The sequence below is a fragment of the Pogoniulus pusillus genome, chromosome 10 (genome assembly GCF_015220805.1).
Source record: "Pogoniulus pusillus isolate bPogPus1 chromosome 10, bPogPus1.pri, whole genome shotgun sequence".
NCBI classification, from domain to species: domain Eukaryota; kingdom Metazoa; phylum Chordata; class Aves; order Piciformes; family Lybiidae; genus Pogoniulus; species Pogoniulus pusillus.
The window spans coordinates 5212676-5224681 of NC_087273.1; the positions used below are offsets into that span (position 1 = coordinate 5212676).

General features: G+C 47.5%; 1 protein-coding gene across 5 annotated transcripts in view; it reads right to left on the reverse strand.

The window, feature by feature from the left end:
* ARHGAP24 (Rho GTPase activating protein 24) overlaps positions 1 to 12006 on the reverse strand; it is a 184241-nt gene that overhangs the window by 171686 nt on the left and 549 nt on the right. The window lies entirely within an intron of this gene.

Here is a 12006-nt window from a genome sequence, read left to right on the forward strand (position 1 = left end):
CAACAGCGAGCTCTCAAAGCAGCCTCTTTACAGCCAACTGCTACACTGAAGGGAATAACCCTTGCAAACCCAGCTTAGCTCAAGGCAGAATTGGATTTCATCAGGCTCATCACCAGGGTGTCGGCTGAAACCAGTACAAAATGTTCTACCCCCACAAAATCTCCAATCTTAACCAATCCCAAACAGCTATCAGGAGGCCAACTTGCCTGTGTTCTGGGAAAGCAAACACAGACTGGATCCACCATCAGTCTCATATTGCACTGAAAACAACCAGCTGAAAGGGTTAAAGTCCGCAGAAGACAGATGTGCTGCCCTTTCCCCTCAGCCCTCCTGAGCCTGTGTCAAGCCTGCTTGAGATGATGCTGAAAGCTGACTGAGAGCCAGGCTGGGCTGCCCACAAGGTTCCTGCACAGCACAACGCAGGAAACATTTGTCCTTCCCATCACAGCTGCCACTTCAGGGAGTTTTCCAGAGATTGGTTTGGCATATAAACAGTTTGGAATACAGAAGCAACTGACCAATGAAAACCTAATGCCCATAAAGACTTTCTTTTCCCACTGCTATTTTAATTAAGGACAGATAATGCCAGCCTTACATAGAATATGCAGCCCAACTGCTCTGTTCACTCAGGAAGAAGTGTTATTAGCTGATCAACTTTTCAACAGCCCTGCAGCCTCTGCTTCCACCAGCCGCCAGTGAGAAGCCCAGTTTCAATCCAGCTCAGAGGCTGCAGCTCACATGGACAGCACCAATTGCCTCCCATGGCTCTGCTGGGGAAGCAGAGATTTTAGAATGATCACCGCGGTAACATTTCCACCACACTGAAGCCTGCAACTCAGCAGACCCTGCTACTGCAAGCCCTATCAGCTTTAACTACAGGATCAGGCTTTTCCATGATTTTTTACTTCCTTAAATGCACAACTATCACATCCTGGTAAGGCAGAATTGATCCATACAGTACATCAAGTCTGAAATACCACAGAATCATTAAGGTTGGAGAAGATCTCACCTGCCTGGGCAGCTTGCTCCAGGGCTTGACAACTCCTTCAGTACAGAAATTCTTCCTAACAGCTAACTTAAGCCTCCCCTGGTGCAAGGTGAGGCTATTTCCTCTTGTCCTAGCACTAGTTACTTGGCAGAAAAGATCAACATCCACCCCACTCCAACCTCTTTTCAGATATTTGTAGAGAGAAACCAAGCCACAAAGCAAGCAAAAGCATCCACTGCTTAGCACATTTAATGAGCAAATTACTGTATGCAATAACGTTGATTTTGCTCTGCATTCAACACACTGAATTTTATGCAGGAAGCTTAAAATAGCTGGAAGTGGTTAACTAATGAAGGCATTTAAAACCAAACAGCTTCTATCTGTGATTGAACTGAAAAGTGTTTGAAACCAAAGACTAATAAATATCCTACAGCCTAAACATTTGACCACTTGTTCTTTTTGTGTTGCTAGAAGCTTGGCCACTTCAGCTGCAAGGCCATAGAATCACAGAATGGTTTCACAAGAAAGTGAACCTTAAAGTTCATCCAGTTCCAATCCCCTGCCATGGGTAGACACCTTCCACTAGCCCAGGTTGCTCAACTCCTCATCCAACCTGGCCTTGAACATCTCCAGGGAGGGGCAACCACAATCTAACCGGGCAACCTGTGCCAGTGTCTCATCACCCTCACTCAACAATTTCTTCCTCATCTCTAGTCTCAGTCTCCTCTCTCTCAGCTCAAAGCCATTGCTCCTCATCTTGTAACTACAAGACCTTGTCAAAAGTCCCTCCCCAGTCCTCCTGTAGCCCTCTCCAGGTACTAGAATGCTGCTTTAAGGTCTAAGCAGTGGATGAAAAGCATAAATTCTGTTGACAAGTTGCATTTCTTAATGGAAAATACAAAAATTTCAGTTAACACCCTCACTGCTCTCTACAACTACCTGAAGGGAGGTTGTAGCCAGGTGGGGGTTGGTCTCTTCTCCCAGGCAACCAGTAACAGACACAGTCTCAAGTTGTGCCAGGGGAAGTATAGGCTGGATATTAGGAGGAAGTTCTTCACAGAGAGAGTGATTTGCCATTGGAATGGGCTGCCCAGGGAGGTGGTGGAGCCACCTTCCCTGGAGGTGCTCAAGAAAAGACTGGATGGGGCACTTAGTGCCATGGTCTGGTTGACTGGATAGGCCTGGGTGATCTTGGAGGTCTCTTCCAACCTGGCTGATTCTATGATTCCAAGATACTGATCCCATTTTAAACCAATGATAATTCTCTGGTTTATTTTTTAGAAAGAAAAAGGAAAACATCATTTATCAGAACTTTTCCCTCCACATCATTTCTGAACATTTTTATAAGAGCTCTTAAAGAGAGACAATAGTCCAAATTATCAATAGAACACTGCCAGGAATAAACATGCTCCCTTGGGTTTGGACAGAAGCAGCTTTGGGGGAAACAAGAATCACAGAATTGGTTCAGTTGGAAAACCCCTCTCTTATCATTGAGTCCATCCAATAACCTAACACCACCATGGACATTAAACCACATCCCAAAACACCATGTCCACAGGTTTCTTGAACACCTCCAGAGACAGCGACTCCACCACCTCCCTGGGCAGCCTGTTCCACTGACCTGAAGCTTTCAAATAGGTGTCTGCAGAAGCATGCAAATAGCTTACTTCAGTTCAAATGCCTTACAGATGGTTTTTCAGCCAACTCAAACACACTTTGAAATGGATCTGGCTTTGTTCCCTAACTCTGATTTTCACAGGTTTGTGGAGAGGACGAAAATAAACGTTTCCTACACAAAACTGTTGCCGGTAGCAGAAAGCACTACAGGAGTCCAAGTAGTCATGTTCTGTGTCTAAAGACCACGTAACAAGCTCCCTGGAGGTGTTTCAAAGCTGTGCGGTGCTGAGAGCCATGGTTTAGCCCCAGCCTTGGCAGCTGGAGAATGGCTGGACTCAACGATCCTAAAGACCTGTTTCAACCTAAATGATTCCATGATTGCAAGCAAATAAGCAAAGCACTCTTTCCAAGGTGCCACAGTGCTCATCCACCTCCAGTTCACCACTGCAGAACTCTGCAAGTTTCAAATCCCATGGATTGCAGGGAGCCTTATGAAAGAGCCACTCAAAAGGCAGAGATGTACTCAGTTCAGGACCTTCCTCAACCTCATCAGGTTCCACCCATTCATCCAGAAGCCCCTTTGGTCAGGTTGCAATGGGAAGGCCACTCCACCATGGCCAGCAGCACAGAGGTTGTGCTGCAGCCCAGCCAGGGTAGGAGTACCAGTTCAGATTTAAGATCTATCAGGCTCTAAGCATTTAGTGTGAAATCTGGTTTCCATCTAGCAAAAGGGACATGACTGCAAGGCTGAGATCCGCCACTGGGTCTCACATCTCTAAATCCTCAGTAAATTAAACAGCTTTTTCTTAGTTGTAAAGTTAGAGTAATCTCTCGAAGGCTCACCAAGAGGCAGCAGATGAGAAGAAGCTTGTTTGTGTTCTTCAGCAAGATAACAAAATGCTTGAATGGATTTGAGCTTAGTACTGGCACAGTACCGAGAGGCAAGAAGCATTTCAGCAGACTCCAAAATTCACACATCTTCAGGAGCTTGGCACAACTCCTTTTAAAACAAGCCTTGCTCACCAGTTGCCACCTTCAAGAAGGGATGGGTTCACTGCACCCTCGCACTTCCCTGGAGGTGCAGGAGCAAGCTGAGACTAGGCAAAACCTGGCCACAGCAAGTTTGCAGAGGAACCAGATTAAAGAAAATGATGATATATAGACCATAAACTGTGAGAAGCATCTGACAAGCAGGCCTCATCACAGGCTTCTTCCAAAGCAAGTAAACTCCACCATGATCAATAAGCCCTTGGAGTGGATTCCAGCCAATTCATACAGGAAAAGAAACCTAAATCCTTCCCAAGAGCTGAACAAGCCACCCCAGACAAAGAGGCAGAGGCTGCAGACAGTGAGTGCAGCCAGAGGTAATGTGAAAGGCTGCATTCAAGACACAGAAGCCTACTGAAGCATCTCCAAGTGCCATTGCTCCAGAGATTCCTTTTATCCCTTTATTATTTCTTGAGTTAATGCCAGGTGCTCTTCAAACAGACCTCCAGTTTCTGAACTGCTTCGCTCAGACGAGTAGCAAGTACCAGCTTGGAAAGGAAACAGTTTGAGATTTCAAATTCATCTCATCATCACAGCAAAGTCATTTTTGTCTACTGTTTCCCAGAGTGAATTGTAACCTGGTGCAAGGACAAGGCTGTGTGTTTTCCAGGGAAGCTTTTCTCTCACAGAATCAGAGTGGGAGGGATCCAAACATCCTACCAGAGCAGGATCACCTGGGAGAAGTTACACAGGAACTCCAGAGATGGAGGCTCCATCACCTCTCTGGGCAGCCTGCTCCAGGGCTCTGCTGCACTCACAGTAAAGAAGCTCCTTCTCATGTCTAGATGGAACTTCCTGTGTTCAAGTTAATGCCCATTACCTCTTGTCACTGGGGAACACTGAGCAGAGTCTGGCCCCACCTTCCTGAAACCCACCCTTAGCTATTTGTAAGCAATGACAAGATCCCCCTCAGCCTCCTCTTCTCCAGCCTAACCAGCCCCAGCTCTCTCAGCCTCTCCTCACACAAGAGATGTTCCAGGCCCCTCAGCATCTCAGTCGCCCTCTGCTGGACTCTCTCCAGTAGCTCTTTTGTCTTTCTTGAACTGGGAAGCCCAGAACTGGACACATTACTCCAGATACAGCCTCAACAAAGCAGAGTAGAGGGGAAGGCAAAACTCCCTCGCCCTGCTGGCTACTCTCTTCTTGATGCACCCCAGGTTGCCCTTGACCACCTTGGCCACAAGGGCACATTGCTGGGTCATGGTCATCCTGTTGTCCACCAGCACACCCAGGTCCTTCTCCCCAGAGCTGCTCTCCAACAGCTCAATCTCTAACCTGTAATGACTCATGGGGTTGTAAGGGGAAGTGAATTTCATTCCATTTCTCTCCTAACTGCTGAGAGTCTGCCAAGTCCGCTTACAACTCCCAAGCCCTCAACCCACACAAAACAATGCCAACTGTCCTTGTGGCCAAGGTGGCCAATGGCACTCTGCAGTGCAGCAACAATAGTGTGGCCAGCAGGTCGAGAGAGGTTCTCCTCACTCTGTGCCCTGGTGAGACCTTACCTGGAATGCTGTGTCCAGTTCTGGGCTTCCCAGCTCAAGAATGACAGAGACATGACACAGAGGGCACAACAAAGGCCTACATAGGTGCTGAAGGGATTAGAACACCTCTTGTGAGGAAAAGCTGAGAGAAGTGGGGCTGTCAGCCTGGAAAAGAGCAGCCTGAGGGGGATCTCATCATCTCATCTCTGATCAATACTTCAGAGTGGGTGTCAGGAGGATGGGGACAGGCTCTGTTCAGTGGTGCCAAATGACAGAACAAGGGGCAACGGACACAAACTGGAACATCAGAAGTTCCACTTACACATGAAGAGGAACTTCTTTAATTTAAGGGAGATGGAGCCCTAAAGCAGGCTGCCCAGAAAAGTTGCAAAGCCTCCATCCTTGAAGACATTCAAAGCCCACTTGGACATGTTCCTGTGTGACCTTCTCTAGGTGACACTGCCTTGGCAGGAGGCTTGGACTGGATGACCTCCAGAGGTCCCTTCCAACTCCTGTCATTCTGTGGTTCTGTGACACAGGCAGGGGTTGTTTAGGAAAACAAACGAGGCACACTCCCCTGCCACTCTTCCTGTTGGCTATAAGCATGCCTCTCAGATGACCTGTTCCAAAGTGAATGAAATCCTTTAAGAACAATGAAGCCCTTGAAGAGTATTCCACAAAGCAAGTCCCTCCAAGCAGAATAGCCAAACAGTTGACCAGCCAACTTTCTAAAATACTAAGCCTTCCAACAGACATCTGAGTAACAGAAGTCAGTGCTGGTTTCACTGCTAGGTCATTTCCTGCTTGGAAAGATCCACAAAGATTTTCCTTTATCAGAATCAGTTTTATAAGACAGAACATCTGAGGAAAAACACCTTGGGCAAATACCCTTAGGTGTCAACATTTTTGCCTGCCTTTCCCTGCCCTCTTAAGAAATTACTTCCATTAACAATAGAAACTTGTCCTAGCAGGAACATGTGCTGTGGATTGTTCCCTTCTCAAACATACTCCTTTTCTCCTCTGTTCTCTTTGTAAATACCTTGAATTGGCAAAATCATCTGACCCACCTTCCACCAGCAGTGAGCAGGGCATGAGCCCTTCCCATATAACCCCTTCTCATTTTGCAGTCAGCTCAGGCACAAGCGCAGGACCCGCAGCTCCTGAAGGAGGTATCATGCTTGCTGCAGATTCACAGATTGCACTGGGTTGAAAGGAACCCTCAAAGGCCATCTTGTCCTCTGCAGTCCTCAGGGACATCTCCCACTAAAGGAGGCTGCACAAGGCCACATCAAGCCTGACTGTCAATGTTTCCGGGGATGAAAACTGTTCCATTATTTAACCACCCTCGTTGTACAGAACTTCCCCCTGATGTCCAACCTTAATCTACCCTGCTCCAGTTTCAAACTATTGCTCCTTATCCTATCACCTTCTGCCCTACAGTCCTTCCTCAGCCTTCCTGCAGGTCCTGTCACCCCTGGACACTGTTCATTCCAGGAACAGCTGTAGCACTCATTTCTTTCACCACCCTAACTCATAGAATCATAGATTAAGCAGGACCAACAACACTTCCAAGCAAAGCCAAAGGTGAGCATGCAAATCTGACTCCGTGACTCTATGATTGAGGTCAAGTACTTCCTTGAGCTAGCTAGTGTTGGAGAGCACATGAAAAGCATGTAAAGGTCAGAGTACTTGGACACCAAACAGATAAAGCAGCAATAAACAACACACTAGCCCCCTCCTAGATCTATCACAGAAGAGTCTCAATTCACTTTCCTCTGTGCCTATACATCCCTCATTAAAGACCTCTGTTCCGAAGCCTGTGAAGCATCCAAAGCACAATTGGGAGCAAAGGGCTTGAAGAGGGATGAAGCAGTTAACTGCTGACAACAGTGAGAGAGTTTAAAGTTCATTCACCACAGCAGTCAGCCAGACTTTTTCATCTGGCACAAGCACTGGCCCATGATCATACTACAGAGTGAAGTCTGAGCTGAGTTTTGCACAAATGACTGAGCAATTTCCATGGCTGAGGACCTAAACAGTCCATCCAGCCACTGAAGAGGCACCTATGCCACTACAGTCTGCTGTGCCACAGACTCACAGAATGTCAAGGGTTGGAAGGGACCTTGGCAGCTCATCCAGTGCAACCTCTCTGCCAGAGCAAGATTACTTACACCAGATCACACAGGAACGCATTCAGGCAGGTTTTGAATATCTCCAGAGAAGGAGACTCCACAATCCCCTTGGGCAGCCTGTTCCAGGGTTCTGTCTCCATATATATATACTAGAGCTGAAATGGTAAATCCAAGTTTCCTTAAGGCCTTTGTGTCCTTGGTGATATCACATAATCCTTACGTCCCTTCACTAGGACTGCACATCAATGTCACTGACGTAGCAGACAAGATCTTCCCTAGGTGGCAGGGAGAGGGAAGACCATAGTTACCACCACACTGCAGACCTCCTCCATTACAAAGCCCAGCTGTGGCACCTCATCTTAACTCAAGTGCCTGAAGTCACAGAGACCACCGAGAGGCTGGAATTGAAAACTCCAGTCCCCAGAGAAGCTGCAGCTGACAACTTACCCTGCAAGGCAGTTAGCAGAATGCAAATGCTGCAGAGATTGCAGTGAAGGAGACAAAATGCCTGTGTTTTAACAGTGCAAACACGCAGAAGGGTCACCTGAGTGCAACAGGTGCCAGCATTCAAACCTCTCCTGCTCTGCTGCATTAAACACAGCTCAGAGCACCCCAGCAATCGCAGAGCACTCGCCAACACCAGGCCACGGCTGTCACATGCCAGCAGCAGATCAAAGTGCTGAGCCCCTGTTCACTTAGCCTGCACGAATCAAGTGAAGCTCAAAGATATGCACTGATGAAATCTCGCTAACAGGATGAAACCTGCACACATTTAACCCTCTGCCTGCACTCCAGCTGTTTGTCCTCCTGTGACAAGGTTTGGGTGCAACTACATTTTCTTCAAGCATCACTTCTACTTATTTATTCATTAGGTTAAAAAAAAATAAGCCTGGAACTGATGAAGTTTTCTGGCTCCTGGAATTGGGAAAATAAAGATAACCTTGCTTTAGCCTGCACTATCTGCCATTAACAGCCAAGGCTGAGCTTTGGGCACGTATCACAGAATGGTTTGGGTTGGAAAAGGCAGAATCACAGGATGCCAGGTTGGAAGGGACCCCAAGCGTCATCGGGTGCAACCTTCCAAGGTCATAGTAGAGGTGAAACAAGCTAGCCCTCAGCACCCTGTCAAGCTGAGTCTTCCAACTGTCCAGTATAGAGGACTCCACTGCTTCCCTTGGGAGAAAATTCCAATGTCTGACTTGCTCATGGAGAAGTATTTTCTTCTGGAGTGTTTAAAGCTCATGCAGTTCCAAGTCCCTGCCATGGGCAGGGACACTTTCTACTAGACCAGCTTGCTCAAGGTCCCATCCAACCTGGCTTTCAACAAACACTTCCTGGCTTGGAGCCGACACAGCTTCTCAGGGCAACCTGTGCCAGTGCCTCACCACTTTCACAAGGCCGAATTGCTTCCTCAAGGTTTACCTAAATCCATCTTCTTCCAGTTTGAAGCCATTGCCCCTCGCCCTATATGACTTGTGACTCCATTTGTTTCTCCCCATCTGTCACTTCACTAAAACTGGCAGACACTGAGGAGTCGGACATGTCCAGGGAAGGGCAACAAAGCTGGTGAGGGGTCTGGAGAACAGGACTGGTGAGGAGCAGCTGAGGGAGCTGGGGGTGTTTAGTGTGGAGTAGAGGAGATTGAGGGGAGACCTCGTTGATCTCTACAACTCTCTGAAAGTGAGATGGAGGTCAGAATCTTCCCTTTTTATCAACTGATATGAGAGGAAATGGTCTGAATAGGTTACCCAGGGAGATTGTGGATGCCCCCTCTCTGACTTTGTTCAAGGCCAAACTGGATGGGGAACTGAGCAAGGTGTTTTAGTGGAAGGGGTCCCTGCCCATGCTGAAGGAGTTGGAACTAGACAATCTTTTAAGGTGCCTTCTAATTCAAACCATTCTATGATTCCATGAAGTTACATCTCTTCATCCAGACACTAACGGACATAAGCTCTGTGCAGAACATCCAGCTCTGATAACTAGTTGTCAATCCATAAAACAGGAAGGAAAGAGAGACTGGAGCAAGGAGGGGCAGCCTCTTCTCCTTGGTGGCAAGTAACAGGACCAGAGGACATGGTTACAAGCTGTGCCAGGGGAGGGTCAGATTGGATATTAAGAAATGCTTCTTCACTCAGAGGTTCTCAGAAATAGAAACTGTCCGGGGCAGTGGTGGAGTCACCATCCCTGGAAGTATTCAAGTACTGTGTGGACCTGGCACCTAGTGACATTGTTCAGTGTTGAACCTTCAGTGCTGGGTCAGGGGTTGCACTGGATGAGTTTGGAGGACTCCTACCAGATATATTTTGTGATACTAATCCACAAAAGAGTTAATCCTGTAAGCAAAAGATGAAAGAAGGCCTGGCAAAAAGCTACATAGTAGCTTGTTAAAAGTGAAATACTTGGCCTAATGTTTGCCCTCTAAGTCATTCAGGACTGACAAGGGGAAATCTAGCAATGTTTGGGCTTCTAGATAACCTGCCTAGTAAATCAAAGCAGAACAGTGGGTAATTAAAGACTGGTCTGGTTCAGATTACAGAACAGACCATTTATTTTCACAACTAAGAGGACCAACCCCATAACTCACTTGACATTTCACCACTACCTTGAAATACAGTCTTTCCACTGGTGAAAATAAATTGCCTAGCAGCTGTGTTATATATTTCCCCTAAATGTATATTTATATGCATCATGTGCACAGGCTGGCAGATTCGTAGCACTTTTAATGGGCAAAGACAGAGCTTCCACACAGGCAAGTTGAAAAGATATAACAGCCACCAACATTTGAGTAGAAAGAGTAATAAAATGGCTTAGGAAGTGACCTCAGATATCCTGCCATGGGCAGAGACACATCTCAACTGAACTTGGTGGCCCAAGGCCTCATCCAATCTGGCCATAAATACCTCCAGGGAGGAAACATCCACAACCACTCCTGGCAACCTGTTCCACAGACTCACCACCCTCATACTGAAGAGCCTCTTCCTCAGATCCACTCTAAACATACTTTCCCCCAGCTTCAAACCATTCCCCTTTGTCTTGTCTCCAGACACCCTCATGAAAAGTCTCTATGCAGCCTTCCTGGAGGATCCCTTCAACTACTGGAAGGCAGCTCTAAGTTCTCCCCAAAATCCTCTCCAGGATGAGCAACCCCAACTCCCTCAGCCTATTCTCACAGCACACTTGCTCCAGAAGAGCAGCAGCCACCATCAAGACACTTTATTAGTACCAATTCGTTTAAACAGCACCTTTACCCTGTAAGAACTCCTTCACTCCAACCTGTGGCTGCAAGACCTCTGTGCTCAGGATCATATGGGATTAACAGAGCAAATTTCACAGAAGCCAAACAGTCCCGACCCACAGAAGCACAGCATTTGAACAAGCTGGGATTATCAAACACATCAATGAAGTTGTTGATCTGTGGCTGAAGCACGCCCGTATGTCCCAACACCACAGATTCTTCCCACCATCTCACAGTACTTCAGACACACCACTCATCTTATCTTGTTCTCTTTCCACTTCCCTGTGAGTTTTGTTGCTCCACTCACCCGCTGTAGACAGCTGACTCATTCCTACAGCCACATCACTGGCAGTGTCAATTTCATCCTCTAGCCTGTAGCCACTGTAACAAGCCTGTGCACTTGATGGAAAGTGTAAGAGAAGAGGGAAGAGCCTCTGAATGTCTTCATCTCTTGGGGTTTTTTGGGCTGCCACTCCACCAGAACAACTCTATTCGACCTTCCTCACTCATAAGCAGCTGTAGGTTAGAGTTTTGTGTCAGTTGGAAAAAACCCTTTAAGATCAACAAGTCCAATTATCAAGCCAATGTCATTATGGCCATTAAACCATGCCTACATTTCTTTAACATCTCCAGGGATGAGGACTCCACCACCCCTCTTGGCAACCTCTCCCAGTCCCTGACCATTCCTGCAGCAAAGAAACTTTTCCTTTTCCTCATCTCCAACCTAAACATCCCCGGCAGAATTTCAGACCATTTTCTTCCCTTCTATCACTTGAGATTAGGGAGCAGAGGCCAACCCCCACCTCACTGCATCCTCCTTCCAGGGAGCTGCAGAGAGCAATGAGGTCTCCCCACAGCCGCCTCTTCTCCACACAAAACACCCCCAAGCTCCCTCAGCTGTTCCTCCCTAGACCTGTTCTCCAGACCCCTGCCAGGCAAACTCAGATTCAGCACATTAAACTCCTTTTCTCAAGTCCCCACAGTGGGGTCGAGAATAAAACTGCCAAACCACCTCAGTGTAAGGTGCAATCCAAAGCTGCCAAGCCCCTTCCATGGGGGGTTACACGCCAGAACAGCCGTGCCCCCGCCCATGGGGTTGCAAACAACATTAAACGACTCTTTTCCCTCTCCTCCAGCATCACTTTTCCTGGGAAAAAACGCCGAGGCTCAGTCTGAACAGCAGTTCTGCTCTAGCAAGTCCTGTCCGCGATGCCATTAATACGTCAAAACCCAGTTACCCTGCACCAGCCCTGCTCAGCAGTGGCAGTCGTGGTAAGGCTCAAATAATTCCCTAAGAAGAAATCATAGAATCATAGAATCAGCCAGGTTGGAAGAGAACTCCAAGATCATCCAGTCCAACCTAGCACCCAGCCCTAGCCAGTCAACTAGACCATGGCACTGAGTGCCTCATCCAGGCTTTTCTTGAACACCCCCAGGGACGGTGCCTCCACCACCTCCCTGGGCAGCCCATTCCAATGGGAAATCACTCTCTCTGTGAAGAAC